Source organism: Coregonus clupeaformis, unplaced genomic scaffold (genome assembly GCF_020615455.1).
Source record: "Coregonus clupeaformis isolate EN_2021a unplaced genomic scaffold, ASM2061545v1 scaf0164, whole genome shotgun sequence".
Lineage (NCBI taxonomy): Eukaryota > Metazoa > Chordata > Actinopteri > Salmoniformes > Salmonidae > Coregonus > Coregonus clupeaformis.
In genome coordinates this window covers 4781-30190 of record NW_025533619.1, presented here as the reverse complement: position 1 = coordinate 30190, position 25410 = coordinate 4781, and positions in this window count along the sequence as shown.

Here is a 25410-nt window from a genome sequence, read left to right as displayed (position 1 = left end):
GACCTTACTTTAACTAGAGGCCAGTCATGGAGACCTTACTGTAGCTGGAGGCCAGTCATGGAGACCTTACTGTAACTGGAGTAAGTCATGCAGACCTTAATGTAACTGGAGACCAGTCATGGAGACATTACTGTAACTGGAGGCCAGTCATGGATACCTTACTGTAACTGGAGGCCAGTAATGGAGACATTACTGTAACTGGAGGCCAGTCATGGAGACCTTACTGTAACTGGAGGCCAGTAATGGAGATTTTACTGTAACTGGAGACCAGTCATGGAGACCTTACTGTAACTGGAGACCAGTCATGGAGACATTACTGTAGCTGGACGCCAGTCATGCAGACCTTAATGTAACTGGAGACCAGTCATGGAGACATTACTGTAGCTGGAGGCCAGTCACCCAGACCTTACTGTAACTGGAGACCAGTCATGGAGACCTTACTGTAGCTGGAGGCCAGTCATGGAGACCTTACTGTAACTGGAGTAAGTCATGCAGACCTTAATGTAACTGGAGACCAGTCATGGAGACATTACTATAGCTGGAGGCCAGTCACCCAGACCTTACTGTAGCTGGAGGCCAGTCATGGAGACCTTACTGTAACTGGAGGCCAGTCATGGAGACCTTACTGTAGCTGGAGGCCAGTAATGCAGAACTTACTGTAACTGGAGACCAGTCATGGAGACATTACTGTAACTGGAGGCCAGTCATGGAGACATTACTGTAACTGGAGGCCAGTCATGGATACCTTACTGTAACTGGAGGCCAGTAATGGAGACATTACTGTAACTAGAGGCCAGTCATGGAGACCTTACTGAAACTGGAGACCAGTCATGGAGACCTTACTGTAACTGGAGACCAGTCATGGAGACATTACTGTAGCTGGACGCCAGTCATGCAGACCTTAATGTAACTGGAGGCCAGTCATGGAGACATTACTGTAGCTGGAGGCCAGTCATGGAGACCTTACTGTAACTGGAGGCCAGTCATGGAGACCTTACTGTAGCTGGAGGCCAGTCATGGAGACCTTACTGTAACTGGAGACCAGTCATGGAGACCTTACTGTAACTGGAGGCCAGTCATGGAGAACTTACTGTAGCTGGAGGCCAGTCATGGAGACCTTACTGTAACTGGAGGCCAGTCATGGAGACATTACTGTAGCTGGAGGCCAGTCATGGAGACCTTACTGTAGCTGGAGGCCAGTCATGGAGACCTTACAGTAACTGGAGGCCAGTTATGGAGATATTACTGTAACTGGAGGCCAGTCATGGAGAACTTACTGTAGCTGGAGGCCAGTCATGGAGACCTTACTGTAACTGGAGGCCAGTCATGGAGACATTACTGTAGCTGGAGGCCAGTCATGGAGACCTTACTGTAGCTGGAGGCCAGTCATGGAGACCTTACTGTAGCTGGAGGCCAGTCATGGAGACCTTACAGTAACTGGAGACCAGTCATGGAGACCTTACTGTAACTGGAGGCCAGTCATGGAGAACTTACTGTAGCTGGAGGCCAGTCATGGAGACCTTACTGTAACTGGAGGCCAGTCATGGAGACATTACTGTAGCTGGAGGCCAGTCATGGAGACCTTACTGTAGCTGGAGGCCAGTCATGGAGACCTTACAGTAACTGGAGGCCAGTTATGGAGATATTACTGTAGCTGGAGGCCAGTCATGGAGACCTTACTGTAACTGGAGACCAGTCATGGAGACCTTACTGTAACTGGAGGCCAGTCACCCAGACCTTACTGTAACTGGAGACCAGTCATGGAGACCTTACTGTAACTGGATAACAGTCATGGAGACCTTACTGTAACTGGAGACCAGTCATGGAGACCTTACTGTAACTGGAGGCCAGTCATGGAGACATTACTGTAACTAGAGACCAGTCATGGAGACATTACTGTAGCTAGAGACCAGTCATGGAGACCTTACTGTAGCTGGAGGCCAGTCATGGAGACCTTACTTTAACTAGAGGCCAGTCATGGAGACCTTACTGTAGCTGGAGGCCAGTCATGGAGACCTTACTGTAACTGGAGTAAGTCATGCAGACCTTAATGTAACTGGAGACCAGTCATGGAGACATTACTGTAGCTGGAGGCCAGTCACCCAGACCTTACTGTAGCTGGAGGCCAGTCATGGAGACCTTACTGTAACTGGAGGCCAGTCATGGAGACATTACTGTAACTGGAGGCCAGTCATGGAGACATTACTGTAACTGGAGGCCAGTCATGGAGACATTACTGTAACTGGAGGCCAGTCATGGATACCTTACTGTAACTGGAGGCCAGTAATGGAGACATTACTGTAACTGGAGGCCAGTCATGGAGACCTTACTGTAACTGGAGGCCAGTAATGGAGACATTACTGTAACTGGAGACCAGTCATGGAGACCTTACTGTAACTGGAGACCAGTCATGGAGACATTACTGTAGCTGGACGCCAGTCACCCAGACCTTACTGTAACTGGAGACCAGTCATGGAGACATTACTGTAGCTGGAGGCCAGTCACCCAGACCTTACTGTAGCTGGAGGCCAGTCATGGAGACCTTACTGTAACTAGAGGCCAGTCATGGAGACCTTACTGTAACTAGAGGTCAGTCATGGAGACCTTACTGTAGCTGGAGGCCAGTCATGGAGACCTTACTATAACTGGAGACCAGTCATGCAGACCTTACTGTAACTGGAGGCCAGTCATGGAGACCTTACTGTAACTGGAGGCCAGTCATGGAGACCTTACTGTAGCTGAAGGCCAGTCATGGAGACCTTACTGTAACTGGATGCCAGTCATGGAGACCTTACTGTAACTGGAGGCCAGTCATGGAGACCTTACTGTAGCTGGAGGCCAGTCATGGAGACCTTACTGTAACTGGAGGCCAGTCATGGAGACCTTACTGTAGCTGGAGGCCAGTCTTGGAGACCTTACTGTAACTGGAGACCAGTCATGGAGACCTTACTGTAGCTGGAGGCCAGTCATGGAGACCTTACTGTAACTGGAGGCCAGTCATGGAGACCTTACTGTAGCTGGAGGCCAGTCATGGAGACCTTACTGTAACTGGAGGCCAGTCATGGAGACCTTACTGTAACTAGAGGCCAGTCATGGAGACCTTACTGTAGCTGGAGGCCAGTCATGGAGACCTTACTGTAACTAGAGGTCAGTCATGGAGACCTTACTGTAACTGGAAGCCAGTCATGGATACCTTACTGTAACTGGAGGCCAGTCATGGAGACCTTACTGTAACTGGAGGCCAGTCATGGAGACCTTACTGTAACTGGAGACCAGTCATGGAGACCTTACTGTAGCTGGAGGCCAATCATGGAGACCTTACTGTAACTGGAGGCCAGTCATGGAGACCTTACTTTAACTAGAGGTCAGTCATGGAGACCTTACTGTAACTGGAGACCAGTCATGGAGACCTTACTGTAGCTGGAGGCCAGTCATGGATACCTTACTGTAGCTGGAGGCCAGTCATGGAGACCTTACTGTAACTGGAGGCCAGTCATGGAGAACTTACTGTAACTGGAGAACAGTCATGGAGACATTACTGTAGCTGGAGGCCAGTCACCCAGACCTTACTGTAACTGGAGACCAGTCATGGAGACATTACTGTAACTGGATAACAGTCATGGAGACCTTACTGTAACTGGAGACCAGTCATGGAGACCTTACTGTAACTGGAGGCCAGTCATGGAGACATTACTGTAACTAGAGACCAGTCATGGAGACCTTACTGTAGCTAGAGACCAGTCATGGAGACCTTACTGTAGCTGGAGGCCAGTCATGGAGACCTTACTTTAACTAGAGGCCAGTCATGGAGACCTTACTGTAGCTGGAGTCCAGTCATGGAGCCCTTACTGTAACTGGAGTAAGTCATGCAGACCTTAATGTAACTGGAGACCAGTCATGGAGACATTACTGTAGCTGGAGGCCAGTCACCCAGACCTTACTGTAGCTGGAGGCCAGTCATGGAGACCTTACTGTAACTGGAGGCCAGTCATGGAGACCTTACTGTAGCTGGAGGCCAGTCATGCAGAACTTATTGTAACTGGAGACCAGTCATGGAGACATTACTGTAACTGGAGGCCAGTCATGGAGACATTACTGTAACTGGAGGCCAGTCATGGATACCTTACTGTAACTGGAGGCCAGTAATGGAGACATTACTGTAACTGGAGGCCAGTCATGGAGACCTTACTGTAACTGGAGGCCAGTAATGGAGACATTACTGTAACTGGAGACCAGTCATGGAGACCTTACTGTAACTGGAGACCAGTCATGGAGACCTTACTGTAGCTGGAGGCCAATCATGGAGACCTTACTGTAACTGGAGGCCAGTCATGGAGACCTTACTTTAACTAGAGGTCAGTCATGGAGACCTTACTGTAACTGGAGACCAGTCATGGAGACCTTACTGTAGCTGGAGGCCAGTCATGGAGACCTTACTGTAGCTGGAGGCCAGTCATGGATACCTTACTGTAGCTGGAGGCCAGTCATGGAGACCTTACTGTAACTGGAGGCCAGTCATGGAGAACTTACTGTAACTGGAGAACAGTCATGGAGACATTACTGTAGCTGGAGGCCAGTCACCCAGACCTTACTGTAACTGGAGACCAGTCATGGAGACATTACTGTAACTGGATAACAGTCATGGAGACCTTACTGTAACTGGAGACCAGTCATGGAGACCTTACTGTAACTGGAGGCCAGTCATGGAGACATTACTGTAACTAGAGACCAGTCATGGAGACCTTACTGTAGCTAGAGACCAGTCATGGAGACTTACTGTAGCTGGAGGCCAGTCATGGAGACCTTACTTTAACTAGAGGCCAGTCATGGAGACCTTACTGTAGCTGGAGTCCAGTCATGGAGACCTTACTGTAACTGGAGTAAGTCATGCAGACCTTAATGTAACTGGAGACCAGTCATGGAGACATTACTGTAGCTGGAGGCCAGTCACCCAGACCTTACTGTAGCTGGAGGCCAGTCATGGAGACCTTACTGTAACTGGAGGCCAGTCATGGAGACCTTACTGTAGCTGGAGGCCAGTCATGCAGAACTTATTGTAACTGGAGACCAGTCATGGAGACATTACTGTAACTGGAGGCCAGTCATGGAGACATTACTGTAACTGGAGGCCAGTCATGGATACCTTACTGTAACTGGAGGCCAGTAATGGAGACATTACTGTAACTGGAGGCCAGTCATGGAGACCTTACTGTAACTGGAGGCCAGTAATGGAGACATTACTGTAACTGGAGACCAGTCATGGAGACCTTACTGTAACTGGAGACCAGTCATGGAGACATTACTGTAGCTGGACGCCAGTCATGCAGACCTTAATGTAACTGGAGACCAGTCATGGAGACATTACTGTAGCTGGAGGCCAGTCACCCAGACCTTACTGTAACTGGAGACCAGTCATGGAGACCTTACTGTAGCTGGAGGCCAGTCATGGAGACCTTACTGTAACTGGAGTAAGTCATGCAGACCTTAATGTAACTGGAGACCAGTCATGGAGACATTACTATAGCTGGAGGCCAGTCACCCAGACCTTACTGTAGCTGGAGGCCAGTCATGGAGACCTTACTGTAACTGGAGGCCAGTCATGGAGACCTTACTGTAGCTGGAGGCCAGTAATGCAGAACTTAATGTAAGTGGAGACCAGTCATGGAGACATTACTGTAACTGGAGGCCAGTCATGGAGACATTACTGTAACTGGAGGCCAGTCATGGATACCTTTCTGTAACTGGAGGCCAGTAATGGAGACATTACTGTAACTGGAGGCCAGTCATGGAGACCTTACTGAAACTGGAGACCAGTCATGGAGACCTTACTGTAACTGGAGACCAGTCATGGAGACATTACTGTAGCTGGACGCCAGTCATGCAGACCTTAATGTAACTGGAGGCCAGTCATGGAGACATTACTGTAGCTGGAGGCCAGTCATGGAGACCTTACTGTAACTGGAGGCCAGTCATGGAGACCTTACTGTAACTGGAGGCCAGTCACCCAGACCTTACTGTAACTGGAGACCAGTCATGGAGACCTTACTGTAACTGGATAACAGTCATGGAGACCTTACTGTAACTGGAGACCAGTCATGGAGACCTTACTGTAACTGGAGGCCAGTCATGGAGACATTACTGTAACTAGAGACCAGTCATGGAGACCTTACTGTAGCTAGAGACCAGTCATGGAGACCTTACTGTAGCTGGAGGCCAGTCATGGAGACCTTACTTTAACTAGAGGCCAGTCATGGAGACCTTACTGTAGCTGGAGGCCAGTCATGGAGACCTTACTGTAACTGGAGTAAGTCATGCAGACCTTAATGTAACTGGAGACCAGTCATGGAGACATTACTGTAGCTGGAGGCCAGACACCCAGACCTTACTGTAGCTGGACGCCAGTCATGGAGACCTTACTATAACTGGAGGCCAGTCATGGAGATCTTACTGTAACTGGAGACCAGTCATGGAGACCTTACTGTAACTGGAGGCCAGTCATGGAGAACTTACTGTAGCTGGAGGCCAGTCATGGAGACCTTACTGTAGCTGGAGGCCAATCATGGATACCTTACTGTAACTGGAGGCCAGTCATGGAGACCTTACTGCAACTGGAGGCCAGTCATGGAGACCTTACTGTAACTGGAGGCCAGTCATGGAGACCTTACTGTAGCTGGAGGCTAGTCATGGAGACCTTACTTTAACTGGAGGCCAGTCATGGATACCTTACTGTAACTGGAGGCCAGTCATGGAGACCTTACTGTAACTGGAGGCCAGTCATGGAGACCTTACTGTAGCTGGAGGCCAGTCATGGAGACCTTACTGTAACTGGAGGCCAGTCATGGAGACCTTACTGTAGCTGGAGGCCAGTCATGCAGAACTTATTGTAACTGGAGACCAGTCATGGAGACATTACTGTAACTGGAGGCCAGTCATGGAGACATTACTGTAACTGGAGGCCAGTCATGGATACCTTACTGTAACTGGAGGCCAGTAATGGAGACATTACTGTAACTGGAGGCCAGTCATGGAGACCTTACTGTAACTGGAGGCCAGTAATGGAGACATTACTGTAACTGGAGACCAGTCATGGAGACCTTACTGTAACTGGAGACCAGTCATGGAGACCTTACTGTAGCTGGAGGCCAATCATGGAGACCTTACTGTAACTGGAGGCCAGTCATGGAGACCTTACTTTAACTAGAGGTCAGTCATGGAGACCTTACTGTAACTGGAGACCAGTCATGGAGACCTTACTGTAGCTGGAGGCCAGTCATGGAGACCTTACTGTAGCTGGAGGCCAGTCATGGATACCTTACTGTAGCTGGAGGCCAGTCATGGAGACCTTACTGTAACTGGAGGCCAGTCATGGAGAACTTACTGTAACTGGAGAACAGTCATGGAGACATTACTGTAGCTGGAGGCCAGTCACCCAGACCTTACTGTAACTGGAGACCAGTCATGGAGACATTACTGTAACTGGATAACAGTCATGGAGACCTTACTGTAACTGGAGACCAGTCATGGAGACCTTACTGTAACTGGAGGCCAGTCCTGGAGACATTACTGTAACTAGAGACCAGTCATGGAGACCTTACTGTAGCTAGAGACCAGTCATGGAGACCTTACTGTAGCTGGAGGCCAGTCATGGAGACCTTACTTTAACTAGAGGCCAGTCATGGAGACCTTACTGTAGCTGGAGTCCAGTCATGGAGACCTTACTGTAACTGGAGTAAGTCATGCAGACCTTAATGTAACTGGAGACCAGTCATGGAGACATTACTGTAGCTGGAGGCCAGTCACCCAGACCTTACTGTAGCTGGAGGCCAGTCATGGAGACCTTACTGTAACTGGAGGCCAGTCATGGAGACCTTACTGTAGCTGGAGGCCAGTCATGCAGAACTTATTGTAACTGGAGACCAGTCATGGAGACATTACTGTAACTGGAGGCCAGTCATGGAGACATTACTGTAACTGGAGGCCAGTCATGGATACCTTACTGTAACTGGAGGCCAGTAATGGAGACATTACTGTAACTGGAGGCCAGTCATGGAGACCTTACTGTAACTGGAGGCCAGTAATGGAGACATTACTGTAACTGGAGACCAGTCATGGAGACCTTACTGTAACTGGAGACCAGTCATGGAGACATTACTGTAGCTGGACGCCAGTCATGCAGACCTTAATGTAACTGGATACCAGTCATGGAGACATTACTGTAGCTGGAGGCCAGTCACCCAGACCTTACTGTAACTGGAGACCAGTCATGGAGACCTTACTGTAGCTGGAGGCCAGTCATGGAGACCTTACTGTAACTGGAGTAAGTCATGCAGACCTTAATGTAACTGGAGACCAGTCATGGAGACATTACTATAGCTGGAGGCCAGTCACCCAGACCTTACTGTAGCTGGAGGCCAGTCATGGAGACCTTACTGTAACTGGAGGCCAGTCATGGAGACCTTACTGTAGCTGGAGGCCAGTAATGCAGAACTTAATGTAAGTGGAGACCAGTCATGGAGACATTACTGTAACTGGAGGCCAGTCATGGAGACATTACTGTAACTGGAGGCCAGTCATGGATACCTTTCTGTAACTGGAGGCCAGTAATGGAGACATTACTGTAACTGGAGGCCAGTCATGGAGACCTTACTGAAACTGGAGACCAGTCATGGAGACCTTACTGTAACTGGAGACCAGTCATGGAGACATTACTGTAGCTGGACGCCAGTCATGCAGACCTTAATGTAACTGGAGGCCAGTCATGGAGACATTACTGTAGCTGGAGGCCAGTCATGGAGACCTTACTGTAACTGGAGGCCAGTCATGGAGACCTTACTGTAGCTGGAGGCCAGTCATGGAGACCTTACTGTAACTGGAGACCAGTCATGGAGACCTTACTGTAACTGGAGGCCAGTCATGGAGAACTTACTGTAGCTGGAGGCCAGTCATGGAGACCTTACTGTAACTGGAGGCCAGTCATGGAGACATTACTGTAGCTGGAGGCCAGTCATGGAGACCTTACTGTAGCTGGAGGCCAGTCATGGAGACCTTACTGTAACTGGAGGCCAGTCATGGAGATATTACTGTAGCTGGAGGCCAGTCATGGAGACCTTACTGTAACTGGAGACCAGTCATGGAGACCTTACTGTAACTGGAGGCCAGTCACCCAGACCTTACTGTAACTGGAGACCAGTCATGGAGACCTTACTGTAACTGGATAACAGTCATGGAGACCTTACTGTAACTGGAGACCAGTCATGGAGACCTTACTGTAACTGGAGGCCAGTCATGGAGACATTACTGTAACTAGAGACCAGTCATGGAGACCTTACTGTAGCTAGAGACCAGTCATGGAGACCTTACTGTAGCTGGAGGCCAGTCATGGAGACCTTACTTTAACTAGAGGCCAGTCATGGAGACCTTACTGTAGCTGGAGGCCAGTCATGGAGACCTTACTGTAACTGGAGTAAGTCATGCAGACCTTAATGTAACTGGAGACCAGTCATGGAGACATTACTGTAGCTGGAGGCCAGACACCCAGACCTTACTGTAGCTGGACGCCAGTCATGGAGACCTTACTGTAACTGGAGGCCAGTCATGGAGACATTACTGTAACTGGAGGCCAGTCATGGAAACATTACTGTAACTGGAGGCCAGTCATGGAGACATTACTGTAACTGGAGGCCAGTCATGGATACCTTACTGTAACTGGAGGCCAGTAATGGAGACATTACTGTAACTGGAGGCCAGTCATGGAGACCTTACTGTAACTGGAGGCCAGTAATGGAGACATTACTGTAACTGGAGACCAGTCATGGAGACCTTACTGTAACTGGAGACCAGTCATGGAGACATTACTGTAGCTGGACGCCAGTCACCCAGACCTTACTGTAACTGGAGACCAGTCATGGAGACATTACTGTAGCTGGAGGCCAGTCACCCAGACCTTACTGTAGCTGGAGGCCAGTCATGGAGACCTTACTGTAACTAGAGGCCAGTCATGGAGACCTTACTGTAACTAGAGGTCAGTCATGGAGACCTTACTGTAGCTGGAGGCCAGTCATGGAGACCTTACTATAACTGGAGACCAGTCATGCAGACCTTACTGTAACTGGAGGCCAGTCATGGAGACCTTACTGTAACTGGAGGCCAGTCATGGAGACCTTACTGTAGCTGAAGGCCAGTCATGGAGACCTTACTGTAACTGGATGCCAGTCATGGAGACCTTACTGTAACTGGAGGCCAGTCATGGAGACCTTACTGTAGCTGGAGGCCAGTCATGGAGACCTTACTGTAACTGGAGGCCAGTCATGGATAACTTACTGTAGCTGGAGGCCAGTCTTGGAGACCTTACTGTAACTGGAGACCAGTCATGGAGACCTTACTGTAGCTGGAGGCCAGTCATGGAGACCTTACTGTAACTGGAGGCCAGTCATGGAGACCTTACTGTAGCTGGAGGCCAGTCATGGAGACCTTACTGTAACTGGAGGCCAGTCATGGAGACCTTACTGTAACTAGAGGCCAGTCATGGAGACCTTACTGTAGCTGGAGGCCAGTCATGGAGACCTTACTGTAACTAGAGGTCAGTCATGGAGACCTTACTGTAACTGGAGGCCAGTCATGGATACCTTACTGTAACTGGAGGCCAGTCATGGAGACATTACTGTAACTGGAGGCCAGTCATGGAGACCTTACTGTAGCTGGAGGCCAGTCATGGAGACCTTACTGTAACTGGAGGCCAGTCATGGAGACCTTACTGTAGCTGGAGGCCAGTCATGGATACCTTACTGTAACTGGAGGCCAGTCATGGAGACCTTACTGTAACTGGAGGCCAGTCATGGAGACCTTACTGTAGCTGGAGGCCAGTCATGGAGACCTTACTGTAACTGGAGGCCAGTCATGGAGACCTTACTGTAGCTGGAGGCCAGTCTTGGATACCTTACTGTAACTGGAGACCAGTCATGGAGACCTTACTGTAGCTGGAGGCCAGTCATGGAGACCTTACTGTAACTGGAGGCCAGTCATGGAGACCTTACTGTAGCTGGAGGCCAGTCATGGATACCTTACTGTAGCTGGAGGCCAGTCATGGAGACCTTACTGTAACTGGAGGCCAGTCATGGAGACCTTACTGTAACTGGAGACCAGTCATGGAGACCTTACTGTAGCTGGAGGCCAGTCATGGAGACCTTACTATAACTGGAGGCCAGTCATGGAGATCTTACTGTAACTGGAGACCAGTCATGGAGACCTTACTGTAACTGGAGGCCAGTCATGGAGAACTTACTGTAGCTGGAGGCCAGTCATGGAGACCTTACTGTAGCTGGAGGCCAATCATGGATACCTTACTGTAACTGGAGGCCAGTCATGGAGACCTTACTGCAACTGGAGGCCAGTCATGGAGACCTTACTGTAACTGGAGGCCAGTCATGGAGACCTTACTGTAGCTGGAGGCTAGTCATGGAGACCTTACTTTAACTGGAGGCCAGTCATGGATACCTTACTGTAACTGGAGGCCAGTCATGGAGACCTTACTGTAACTGGAGGCCAGTCATGGAGACCTTACTGTAGCTGGAGGCCAGTCATGGAGACCTTACTGTAACTGGAGGCCAGTCATGGAGACCTTACTGTAGCTGGAGGCCAGTCATGCAGAACTTATTGTAACTGGAGACCAGTCATGGAGACATTACTGTAACTGGAGGCCAGTCATGGAGACATTACTGTAACTGGAGGCCAGTCATGGATACCTTACTGTAACTGGAGGCCAGTAATGGAGACATTACTGTAACTGGAGGCCAGTCATGGAGACCTTACTGTAACTGGAGGCCAGTAATGGAGACATTACTGTAACTGGAGACCAGTCATGGAGACCTTACTGTAACTGGAGACCAGTCATGGAGACCTTACTGTAGCTGGAGGCCAATCATGGAGACCTTACTGTAACTGGAGGCCAGTCATGGAGACCTTACTTTAACTAGAGGTCAGTCATGGAGACCTTACTGTAACTGGAGACCAGTCATGGAGACCTTACTGTAGCTGGAGGCCAGTCATGGATACCTTACTGTAGCTGGAGGCCAGTCATGGAGACCTTACTGTAACTGGAGGCCAGTCATGGAGAACTTACTGTAACTGGAGAACAGTCATGGAGACATTACTGTAGCTGGAGGCAAGTCACCCAGACCTTACTGTAACTGGAGACCAGTCATGGAGACATTACTGTAACTGGATAACAGTCATGGAGACCTTACTGTAACTGGAGACCAGTCATGGAGACCTTACTGTAACTGGAGGCCAGTCATGGAGACATTACTGTAACTAGAGACCAGTCATGGAGACCTTACTGTAGCTAGAGACCAGTCATGGAGACCTTACTGTAGCTGGAGGCCAGTCATGGAGACCTTACTTTAACTAGAGGCCAGTCATGGAGACCTTACTGTAGCTGGAGTCCAGTCATGGAGACCTTACTGTAACTGGAGTAAGTCATGCAGACCTTAATGTAACTGGAGACCAGTCATGGAGACATTACTGTAGCTGGAGGCCAGTCACCCAGACCTTACTGTAGCTGGAGGCCAGTCATGGAGACCTTACTGTAACTGGAGGCCAGTCATGGAGACCTTACTGTAGCTGGAGGCCAGTCATGCAGAACTTATTGTAACTGGAGACCAGTCATGGAGACATTACTGTAACTGGAGGCCAGTCATGGAGACATTACTGTAACTGGAGGCCAGTCATGGATACCTTACTGTAACTGGAGGCCAGTAATGGAGACATTACTGTAACTGGAGGCCAGTCATGGAGACCTTACTGTAACTGGAGGCCAGTAATGGAGACATTACTGTAACTGGAGACCAGTCATGGAGACCTTACTGTAACTGGAGACCAGTCATGGAGACATTACTGTAGCTGGACGCCTGTCATGCAGACCTTAATGTAACTGGAGACCAGTCATGGAGACATTACTGTAGCTGGAGGCCAGTCACCCAGACCTTACTGTAACTGGAGACCAGTCATGGAGACCTTACTGTAGCTGGAGGCCAGTCATGGAGACCTTACTGTAACTGGAGTAAGTCATGCAGACCTTAATGTAACTGGAGACCAGTCATGGAGACATTACTATAGCTGGAGGCCAGTCACCCAGACCTTACTGTAGCTGGAGGCCAGTCATGGAGACCTTACTGTAACTGGAGGCCAGTCATGGAGACCTTACTGTAGCTGGAGGCCAGTAATGCAGAACTTACTGTAAGTGGAGACCAGTCATGGAGACATTACTGTAACTGGAGGCCAGTCATGGAGACATTACTGTAACTGGAGGCCAGTCATGGATACCTTACTGTAACTGGAGGCCAGTAATGGAGACATTACTGTAACTGGAGGCCAGTCATGGAGACCTTACTGAAACTGGAGACCAGTCATGGAGACCTTACTGTAACTGGAGACCAGTCATGGAGACATTACTGTAGCTGGACGCCAGTCATGCAGACCTTAATGTAACTGGAGGCCAGTCATGGAGACATTACTGTAGCTGGAGGCCAGTCATGGAGACCTTACTGTAACTGGAGGCCAGTCATGGAGACCTTACTGTAGCTGGAGGCCAGTCATGGAGACCTTACTGTAACTGGAGACCAGTCATGGATACCTTACTGTAACTGGAGGCCAGTCATGGAGAACTTACTGTAGCTGGAGGCCAGTCATGGAGACCTTACTGTAACTGGAGGCCAGTCATGGAGACATTACTGTAGCTGGAGGCCAGTCATGGAGACCTTACTGTAGCTGGAGGCCAGTCATGGAGACCTTACTGTAACTGGAGGCCAGTCATGGAGATATTACTGTAGCTGGAGGCCAGTCATGGAGACCTTACTGTAACTGGAGACCAGTCATGGAGACCTTACTGTAACTGGAGGCCAGTCACCCAGACCTTACTGTAACTGGAGACCAGTCATGGAGACCTTACTGTAACTGGATAACAGTCATGGAGACCTTACTGTAACTGGAGACCAGTCATGGAGACCTTACTGTAACTGGAGGCCAGTCATGGAGACATTACTGTAACTAGAGACCAGTCATGGAGACCTTACTGTAGCTAGAGACCAGTCATGGAGACCTTACTGTAGCTGGAGGCCAGTCATGGAGACCTTACTGTAGCTGGAGGCCAGTCATGGAGACCTTACTGTAACTGGAGTAAGTCATGCAGACCTTAATGTAACTGGAGACCAGTCATGGAGACATTACTGTAGCTGGAGGCCAGACACCCAGACCTTACTGTAGCTGGACGCCAGTCATGGAGACCTTACTGTAACTGGAGGCCAGTCATGGAGACATTACTGTAACTGGAGGCCAGTCATGGAAACATTACTGTAACTGGAGGCCAGTCATGGAGACATTACTGTAACTGGAGGCCAGTCATGGATACCTTACTGTAACTGGAGGCCAGTAATGGAGACATTACTGTAACTGGAGACCAGTCATGGAGACCTTACTGTAACTGGAGACCAGTCATGGAGACATTACTGTAGCTGGACGCCAGTCACCCAGACCTTACTGTAACTGGAGACCAGTCATGGAGACATTACTGTAGCTGGAGGCCAGTCACCCAGACCTTACTGTAGCTGGAGGCCAGTCATGGAGACCTTACTGTAACTAGAGGCCAGTCATGGAGACCTTACTGTAACTAGAGGTCAGTCATGGAGACCTTACTGTAGCTGGAGGCCAGTCATGGAGACCTTACTATAACTGGAGACCAGTCATGCAGACCTTACTGTAACTGGAGGCCAGTCATGGAGACCTTACTGTAACTGGAGGCCAGTCATGGAGACCTTACTGTAGCTGAAGGCCAGTCATGGAGACCTTACTGTAACTGGATGCCAGTCATGGAGACCTTACTGTAACTGGAGGCCAGTCATGGAGACCTTACTGTAGCTGGAGGCCAGTCATGGAGACCTTACTGTAACTGGAGGCCAGTCATGGAGACCTTACTGTAGCTGGAGGCCAGTCTTGGAGACCTTACTGTAACTGGAGACCAGTCATGGAGACCTTACTGTAGCTGGAGGCCAGTCATGGAGACCTTACTGTAACTGGAGGCCAGTCATGGAGGACTTACTGTAGCTGGAGGCCAGTCATGGAGACCTTACTGTAACTAGAGACCAGTCATGGAGACCTTACTGTAGCTAGAGACCAGTCATGGAGACCTTACTGTAGCTGGAGGCCAGTCATGGAGACCTTACTTTAACTAGAGGCCAGTCATGGAGACCTTACTGTAGCTGGAGGCCAGTCATGGAGACCTTACTGTAACTGGAGTAAGTCATGCAGACCTTAATGTAACTGGAGACCAGTCATGGAGACATTACTGTAGCTGGAGGCCAGACACCCAGACCTTACTGTAGCTGGACGCCAGTCATGGAGACCTTACTATAACTGGAGGCCAGTCATGGAGATCTTACTGTAACTGGAGACCAGTCATGGAGACCTTACTGTAACTGGAGGCCAGTCATGGAGAACTTACTGTAGCTGGAGGCCAGTCATGGAGACCTTACTGTAGCTGGAGGCCAATCATGGATACCTTACTGTAACTGGAGGCCAGTCATGGAGACCTTACTGCAACTGGAGGCCAGTCATGGAGACCTTACTGTAACTGGAGGCCAGTCATGGAGACCTTACTGTAGCTGGAGGCTAGTCATGGAGACCTTACTTTAACTGGAGGCCAGTCATGGATACCTTACTGTAACTGGAGGCCAGTCATGGAGACCTTACTGTAACTGGAGGCCAGTCATGGAGACCTTACTGTAGCTGGAGGCCAGTCATGGAGACCTTACTGTAACTGGAGGCCAGTCATGGAGACCTTACTGTAGCTGGAGGCCAGTCATGCAGAACTTATTGTAACTGGAGACCAGTCATGGAGACATTACTGTAACTGGAGGCCAGTCATGGAGACATTACTGTAACTGGAGGCCAGTCATGGATACCTTACTGTAACTGGAGGCCAGTAATGGAGACATTACTGTAACTGGAGGCCAGTCATGGAGACCTTACTGTAACTGGAGGCCAGTAATGGAGACATTACTGTAACTGGAGACCAGTCATGGAGACCTTACTGTAACTGGAGACCAGTCATGGAGACCTTACTGTAGCTGGAGGCCAATCATGGAGACCTTACTGTAACTGGAGGCCAGTCATGGAGACCTTACTTTAACTAGAGGTCAGTCATGGAGACCCTACTGTAACTGGAGACCAGTCATGGAGACCTTACTGTAGCTGGAGGCCAGTCATGGAGACCTTACTGTAGCTGGAGGCCAGTCATGGATACCTTACTGTAGCTGGAGGCCAGTCATGGAGACCTTACTGTAACTGGAGGCCAGTCATGGAGAACTTACTGTAACTGGAGAACAGTCATGGAGACATTACTGTAGCTGGAGGCCAGTCACCCAGACCTTACTGTAACTGGAGACCAGTCATGGAGACATTACTGTAACTGGATAACAGTCATGGAGACCTTACTGTAACTGGAGACCAGTCATGGAGACCTTACTGTAACTGGAGGCCAGTCATGGAGACATTACTGTAACTAGAGACCAGTCATGGAGACCTTACTGTAGCTAGAGACCAGTCATGGAGACCTTACTGTAGCTGGAGGCCAGTCATGGAGACCTTACTTTAACTAGAGGCCAGTCATGGAGACCTTACTGTAGCTGGAGTCCAGTCATGGAGACCTTACTGTAACTGGAGTAAGTCATGCAGACCTTAATGTAACTGGAGACCAGTCATGGAGACATTACTGTAGCTGGAGGCCAGTCACCCAGACCTTACTGTAGCTGGAGGCCAGTCATGGAGACCTTACTGTAACTGGAGGCCAGTCATGGAGACCTTACTGTAGCTGGAGGCCAGTCATGCAGAACTTATTGTAACTGGAGACCAGTCATGGAGACATTACTGTAACTGGAGGCCAGTCATGGAGACATTACTGTAACTGGAGGCCAGTCATGGATACCTTACTGTAACTGGAGGCCAGTAATGGAGACATTACTGTAACTGGAGGCCAGTCATGGAGACCTTACTGTAACTGGAGGCCAGTAATGGAGACATTACTGTAACTGGAGACCAGTCATGGAGACCTTACTGTAACTGGAGACCAGTCATGGAGACATTACTGTAGCTGGACGCCAGTCATGCAGACCTTAATGTAACTGGATACCAGTCATGGAGACATTACTGTAGCTGGAGGCCAGTCACCCAGACCTTACTGTAACTGGAGACCAGTCATGGAGACCTTACTGTAGCTGGAGGCCAGTCATGGAGACCTTACTGTAACTGGAGTAAGTCATGCAGACCTTAATGTAACTGGAGACCAGTCATGGAGACATTACTATAGCTGGAGGCCAGTCACCCAGACCTTACTGTAGCTGGAGGCCAGTCATGGAGACCTTACTGTAACTGGAGGCCAGTCATGGAGACCTTACTGTAGCTGGAGGCCAGTAATGCAGAACTTAATGTAAGTGGAGACCAGTCATGGAGACATTACTGTAACTGGAGGCCAGTCATGGAGACATTACTGTAACTGGAGGCCAGTCATGGATACCTTTCTGTAACTGGAGGCCAGTAATGGAGACATTACTGTAACTGGAGGCCAGTCATGGAGACCTTACTGAAACTGGAGACCAGTCATGGAGACCTTACTGTAACTGGAGACCAGTCATGGAGACATTACTGTAGCTGGACGCCAGTCATGCAGACCTTAATGTAACTGGAGGCCAGTCATGGAGACATTACTGTAGCTGGAGGCCAGTCATGGAGACCTTACTGTAACTGGAGGCCAGTCATGGAGACCTTACTGTAGCTGGAGGCCAGTCATGGAGACCTTACTGTAACTGGAGACCAGTCATGGAGACCTTACTGTAACTGGAGGCCAGTCATGGAGAACTTACTGTAGCTGGAGGCCAGTCATGGAGACCTTACTGTAACTGGAGGCCAGTCATGGAGACATTACTGTAGCTGGAGGCCAGTCATGGAGACCTTACTGTAGCTGGAGGCCAGTCATGGAGACCTTACTGTAACTGGAGGCCAGTCATGGAGATATTACTGTAGCTGGAGGCCAGTCATGGAGACCTTACTGTAACTGGAGACCAGTCATGGAGACCTTACTGTAACTGGAGGCCAGTCACCCAGACCTTACTGTAACTGGAGACCAGTCATGGAGACCTTACTGTAACTGGATAACAGTCATGGAGACCTTACTGTAACTGGAGACCAGTCATGGAGACCTTACTGTAACTGGAGGCCAGTCATGGAGACATTACTGTAACTAGAGACCAGTCATGGAGACCTTACTGTAGCTAGAGACCAGTCATGGAGACCTTACTGTAGCTGGAGGCCAGTCATGGAGACCTTACTTTAACTAGAGGCCAGTCATGGAGACCTTACTGTAGCTGGAGGCCAGTCATGGAGACCTTACTGTAACTGGAGTAAGTCATGCAGACCTTAATGTAACTGGAGACCAGTCATGGAGACATTACTGTAGCTGGAGGCCAGACACCCAGACCTTACTGTAGCTGGACGCCAGTCATGGAGACCTTACTGTAACTGGAGGCCAGTCATGGAGACATTACTGTAACTGGAGGCCAGTCATGGAAACATTACTGTAACTGGAGGCCAGTCATGGAGACATTACTGTAACTGGAGGTCAGTCATGGATACCTTACTGTAACTGGAGGCCAGTAATGGAGACATTACTGTAACTGGAGGCCAGTCATGGAGACCTTACTGTAACTGGAGGCCAGTAATGGAGACATTACTGTAACTGGAGACCAGTCATGGAGACCTTACTGTAACTGGAGACCAGTCATGGAGACATTACTGTAGCTGGACGCCAGTCACCCAGACCTTACTGTAACTGGAGACCAGTCATGGAGACATTACTGTAGCTGGAGGCCAGTCACCCAGACCTTACTGTAGCTGGAGGCCAGTCATGGAGACCTTACTGTAACTAGAGGCCAGTCATGGAGACCTTACTGTAACTAGAGGTCAGTCATGGAGACCTTACTGTAGCTGGAGGCCAGTCATGGAGACCTTACTATAACTGGAGACCAGTCATGCAGACCTTACTGTAACTGGAGGCCAGTCATGGAGACCTTACTGTAACTGGAGGCCAGTCATGGAGACCTTACTGTAGCTGAAGGCCAGTCATGGAGACCTTACTGTAACTGGATGCCAGTCATGGAGACCTTACTGTAACTGGAGGCCAGTCATGGAGACCTTACTGTAGCTGGAGGCCAGTCATGGAGACCTTACTGTAACTGGAGGCCAGTCATGGATACCTTACTGTAGCTGGAGGCCAGTCTTGGAGACCTTACTGTAACTGGAGACCAGTCATGGAGACCTTACTGTAGCTGGAGGCCAGTCATGGAGACCTTACTGTAACTGGAGGCCAGTCATGGAGACCTTACTGTAGCTGGAGGCCAGTCATGGAGACCTTACTGTAACTGGAGGCCAGTCATGGAGACCTTACTGTAACTAGAGGCCAGTCATGGAGACCTTACTGTAGCTGGAGGCCAGTCATGGAGACCTTACTGTAACTAGAGGTCAGTCATGGAGACCTTACTGTAACTGGAGGCCAGTCATGGATACCTTACTGTAACTGGAGGCCAGTCATGGAGACATTACTGTAACTGGAGGCCAGTCATGGAGACCTTACTGTAGCTGGAGGCCAGTCATGGAGACCTTACTGTAACTGGAGGCCAGTCATGGAGACCTTACTGTAGCTGGAGGCCAGTCATGGATACCTTACTGTAACTGGAGGCCAGTCATGGAGACCTTACTGTAACTGGAGGCCAGTCATGGAGACCTTACTGTAGCTGGAGGCCAGTCATGGAGACCTTACTGTAACTGGAGGCCAGTCATGGAGACCTTACTGTAGCTGGAGGCCAGTCTTGGAGACCTTACTGTAACTGGAGACCAGTCATGGAGACCTTACTGTAGCTGGAGGCCAGTCATGGAGACCTTACTGTAACTGGAGGCCAGTCATGGAGACCTTACTGTAGCTGGAGGCCAGTCATGGATACCTTACTGTAGCTGGAGGCCAGTCATGGAGACCTTACTGTAACTGGAGGCCAGTCATGGAGACCTTACTGTAACTGGAGACCAGTCATGGAGACCTTACTGTAGCTGGAGGCCAGTCATGGAGACCTTACTATAACTGGAGGCCAGTCATGGAGATCTTACTGTAACTGGAGACCAGTCATGGAGACCTTACTGTAACTGGAGGCCAGTCATGGAGAACTTACTGTAGCTGGAGGCCAGTCATGGAGACCTTACTGTAGCTGGAGGCCAATCATGGATACCTTACTGTAACTGGAGGCCAGTCATGGAGACCTTACTGCAACTGGAGGCCAGTCATGGAGACCTTACTGTAACTGGAGGCCAGTCATGGAGACCTTACTGTAGCTGGAGGCTAGTCATGGAGACCTTACTTTAACTGGAGGCCAGTCATGGATACCTTACTGTAACTGGAGGCCAGTCATGGAGACCTTACTGTAACTGGAGGCCAGTCATGGAGACCTTACTGTAGCTGGAGGCCAGTCATGGAGACCTTACTGTAACTGGAGGCCAGTCATGGAGACCTTACTGTAGCTGGAGGCCAGTCATGCAGAACTTATTGTAACTGGAGACCAGTCATGGAGACATTACTGTAACTGGAGGCCAGTCATGGCGACATTACTGTAACTGGAGGCCAGTCATGGATACCTTACTGTAACTGGAGGCCAGTAATGGAGACATTACTGTAACTGGAGGCCAGTCATGGAGACCTTACTGTAACTGGAGGCCAGTAATGGAGACATTACTGTAACTGGAGACCAGTCATGGAGACCTTACTGTAACTGGAGACCAGTCATGGAGACCTTACTGTAGCTGGAGGCCAATCATGGAGACCTTACTGTAACTGGAGGCCAGTCATGGAGACCTTACTTTAACTAGAGGTCAGTCATGGAGACCTTACTGTAACTGGAGACCAGTCATGGAGACCTTACTGTAGCTGGAGGCCAGTCATGGATACCTTACTGTAGCTGGAGGCCAGTCATGGAGACCTTACTGTAACTGGAGGCCAGTCATGGAGAACTTACTGTAACTGGAGAACAGTCATGGAGACATTACTGTAGCTGGAGGCAAGTCACCCAGACCTTACTGTAACTGGAGACCAGTCATGGAGACATTACTGTAACTGGATAACAGTCATGGAGACCTTACTGTAACTGGAGACCAGTCATGGAGACCTTACTGTAACTGGAGGCCAGTCATGGAGACATTACTGTAACTAGAGACCAGTCATGGAGACCTTACTGTAGCTAGAGACCAGTCATGGAGACCTTACTGTAGCTGGAGGCCAGTCATGGAGACCTTACTTTAACTAGAGGCCAGTCATGGAGACCTTACTGTAGCTGGAGTCCAGTCATGGAGACCTTACTGTAACTGGAGTAAGTCATGCAGACCTTAATGTAACTGGAGACCAGTCATGGAGACATTACTGTAGCTGGAGGCCAGTCACCCAGACCTTACTGTAGCTGGAGGCCAGTCATGGAGACCTTACTGTAACTGGAGGCCAGTCATGGAGACCTTACTGTAGCTGGAGGCCAGTCATGCAGAACTTATTGTAACTGGAGACCAGTCATGGAGACATTACTGTAACTGGAGGCCAGTCATGGAGACATTACTGTAACTGGAGGCCAGTCATGGATACCTTACTGTAACTGGAGGCCAGTAATGGAGACATTACTGTAACTGGAGGCCAGTCATGGAGACCTTACTGTAACTGGAGGCCAGTAATGGAGACATTACTGTAACTGGAGACCAGTCATGGAGACCTTACTGTAACTGGAGACCAGTCATGGAGACATTACTGTAGCTGGACGCCTGTCATGCAGACCTTAATGTAACTGGAGACCAGTCATGGAGACATTACTGTAGCTGGAGGCCAGTCACCCAGACCTTACTGTAACTGGAGACCAGTCATGGAGACCTTACTGTAGCTGGAGGCCAGTCATGGAGACCTTACTGTAACTGGAGTAAGTCATGCAGACCTTAATGTAACTGGAGACCAGTCATGGAGACATTACTATAGCTGGAGGCCAGTCACCCAGACCTTACTGTAGCTGGAGGCCAGTCATGGAGACCTTACTGTAACTGGAGGCCAGTCATGGAGACCTTACTGTAGCTGGAGGCCAGTAATGCAGAACTTACTGTAAGTGGAGACCAGTCATGGAGACATTACTGTAACTGGAGGCCAGTCATGGAGACATTACTGTAACTGGAGGCCAGTCATGGATACCTTACTGTAACTGGAGGCCAGTAATGGAGACATTACTGTAACTGGAGGCCAGTCATGGAGACCTTACTGAAACTGGAGACCAGTCATGGAGACCTTACTGTAACTGGAGACCAGTCATGGAGACATTACTGTAGCTGGACGCCAGTCATGCAGACCTTAATGTAACTGGAGGCCAGTCATGGAGACATTACTGTAGCTGGAGGCCAGTCATGGAGACCTTACTGTAACTGGAGGCCAGTCATGGAGACCTTACTGTAGCTGGAGGCCAGTCATGGAGACCTTACTGTAACTGGAGACCAGTAATGGATACCTTACTGTAACTGGAGGCCAGTCATGGAGAACTTACTGTAGCTGGAGGCCAGTCATGGAGACCTTACTGTAACTGGAGGCCAGTCATGGAGACATTACTGTAGCTGGAGGCCAGTCATGGAGACCTTACTGTAGCTGGAGGCCAGTCATGGAGACCTTACTGTAACTGGAGGCCAGTCATGGAGATATTACTGTAGCTGGAGGCCAGTCATGGAGACCTTACTGTAACTGGAGACCAGTCATGGAGACCTTACTGTAACTGGAGGCCAGTCACCCAGACCTTACTGTAACTGGAGACCAGTCATGGAGACCTTACTGTAACTGGATAACAGTCATGGAGACCTTACTGTAACTGGAGACCAGTCATGGAGACCTTACTGTAACTGGAGGCCAGTCATGGAGACATTACTGTAACTAGAGACCAGTCATGGAGACCTTACTGTAGCTAGAGACCAGTCATGGAGACCTTACTGTAGCTGGAGGCCAGTCATGGAGACCTTACTGTAGCTGGAGGCCAGTCATGGAGACCTTACTGTAACTGGAGTAAGTCATGCAGACCTTAATGTAACTGGAGACCAGTCATGGAGACATTACTGTAGCTGGAGGCCAGACACCCAGACCTTACTGTAGCTGGACGCCAGTCATGGAGACCTTACTGTAACTGGAGGCCAGTCATGGAGACATTACTGTAACTGGAGGCCAGTCATGGAAACATTACTGTAACTGGAGGCCAGTCATGGAGACATTACTGTAACTGGAGGCCAGTCATGGATACCTTACTGTAACTGGAGGCCAGTAATGGAGACATTACTGTAACTGGAGACCAGTCATGGAGACATTACTGTAGCTGGAGGCCAGTCACCCAGACCTTACTGTAGCTGGAGGCCAGTCATGGAGACCTTACTGTAACTAGAGGCCAGTCATGGAGACCTTACTGTAACTAGAGGTCAGTCATGGAGACCTTACTGTAGCTGGAGGCCAGTCATGGAGACCTTACTATAACTGGAGACCAGTCATGCAGACCTTACTGTAACTGGAGGCCAGTCATGGAGACCTTACTGTAACTGGAGGCCAGTCATGGAGACCTTACTGTAGCTGAAGGCCAGTCATGGAGACCTTACTGTAACTGGATGCCAGTCATGGAGACCTTACTGTAACTGGAGGCCAGTCATGGAGACCTTACTGTAGCTGGAGGCCAGTCATGGAGACCTTACTGTAACTGGAGGCCAGTCATGGAGACCTTACTGTAGCTGGAGGCCAGTCTTGGAGACCTTACTGTAACTGGAGACCAGTCATGGAGACCTTACTGTAGCTGGAGGCCAGTCATGGAGACCTTACTGTAACTGGAGGCCAGTCATGGAGGACTTACTGTAGCTGGAGGCCAGTCATGGAGACCTTACTGTAACTGGAGGCCAGTCATGGAGACCTTACTGTAACTAGAGGCCAGTCATGGAGACCTTACTGTAGCTGGAGGCCAGTCATGGAGACCTTACTGTAACTAGAGGTCAGTCATGGAGACCTTACTGTAACTGGAGGCCAGTCATGGATACCTTACTGTAACTGGAGGCCAGTCATGGAGACATTACTGTAACTGGAGGCCAGTCATGGAGACCTTACTGTAGCTGGAGGCCAGTCATGGAGACCTTACTGTAACTGGAGGCCAGTCATGGAGACCTTACTGTAGCTGGAGGCCAGTCATGGATACCTTACTGTAACTGGAGGCCAGTCATGGAGACCTTACTGTAACTGGAGGCCAGTCATGGAGACCTTACTGTAGCTGGAGGCCAGTCATGGAGACCTTACTGTAACTGGAGGCCAGTCATGGAGACCTTACTGTAGCTGGAGGCCAGTCTTGGAGACCTTACTGTAACTGGAGACCAGTCATGGAGACCTTACTGTAGCTGGAGGCCAGTCATGGAGACCTTACTGTAACTGGAGGCCAGTCATGGAGACCTTACTGTAGCTGGAGGCCAGTCATGGAGACCTTACTGTAACTGGAGGCCAGTCATGGAGACCTTACTGTAACTAGAGGCCAGTCATGGAGACCTTACTGTAGCTGGAGGCCAGTCATGGAGACCTTACTGTAACTAGAGGTCAGTCATGGAGACCTTACTGTAACTGGAGGCCAGTCATGGATACCTTACTGTAACTGGAGGCCAGTCATGGAGACATTACTGTAACTGGAGGCCAGTCATGGAGACCTTACTGTAACTGGAGACCAGTCATGGAGACCTTACTGTAGCTGGAGGCCAATCATGGAGACCTTACTGTAACTGGGAGGCCAGTCATGGAGACCTTACTTTAACTAGAGGTCAGTCATGGAGACCTTACTGTAACTGGAGACCAGTCATGGAGACCTTACTGTAGCTGGAGGCCAGTCATGGATACCTTACTGTAGCTGGAGGCCAGTCATGGAGACCTTACTGTAACTGGAGGCCAGTCATGGAGACCTTACTGTAACTGGAGACCAGTCATGGAGACCTTACTGTAGCTGGAGGCCAGTCATGGAGACCTTACTATAACTGGAGGCCAGTCATGGAGATCTTACTGTAACTGGAGACCAGTCATGGAGACCTTACTGTAACTGGAGGCCAGTCATGGAGAACTTACTGTAGCTGGAGGCCAGTCATGGAGACCTTACTGTAGCTGGAGGCCAATCATGGATACCTTACTGTAACTGGAGGCCAGTCGTGGAGACCTTACTGCAACTGGAGGCCAGTCATGGAGACCTTACTGTAACTGGAGGCCAGTCATGGAGACCTTACTATAACTGGAGGCCAGTCATGGAGATCTTACTG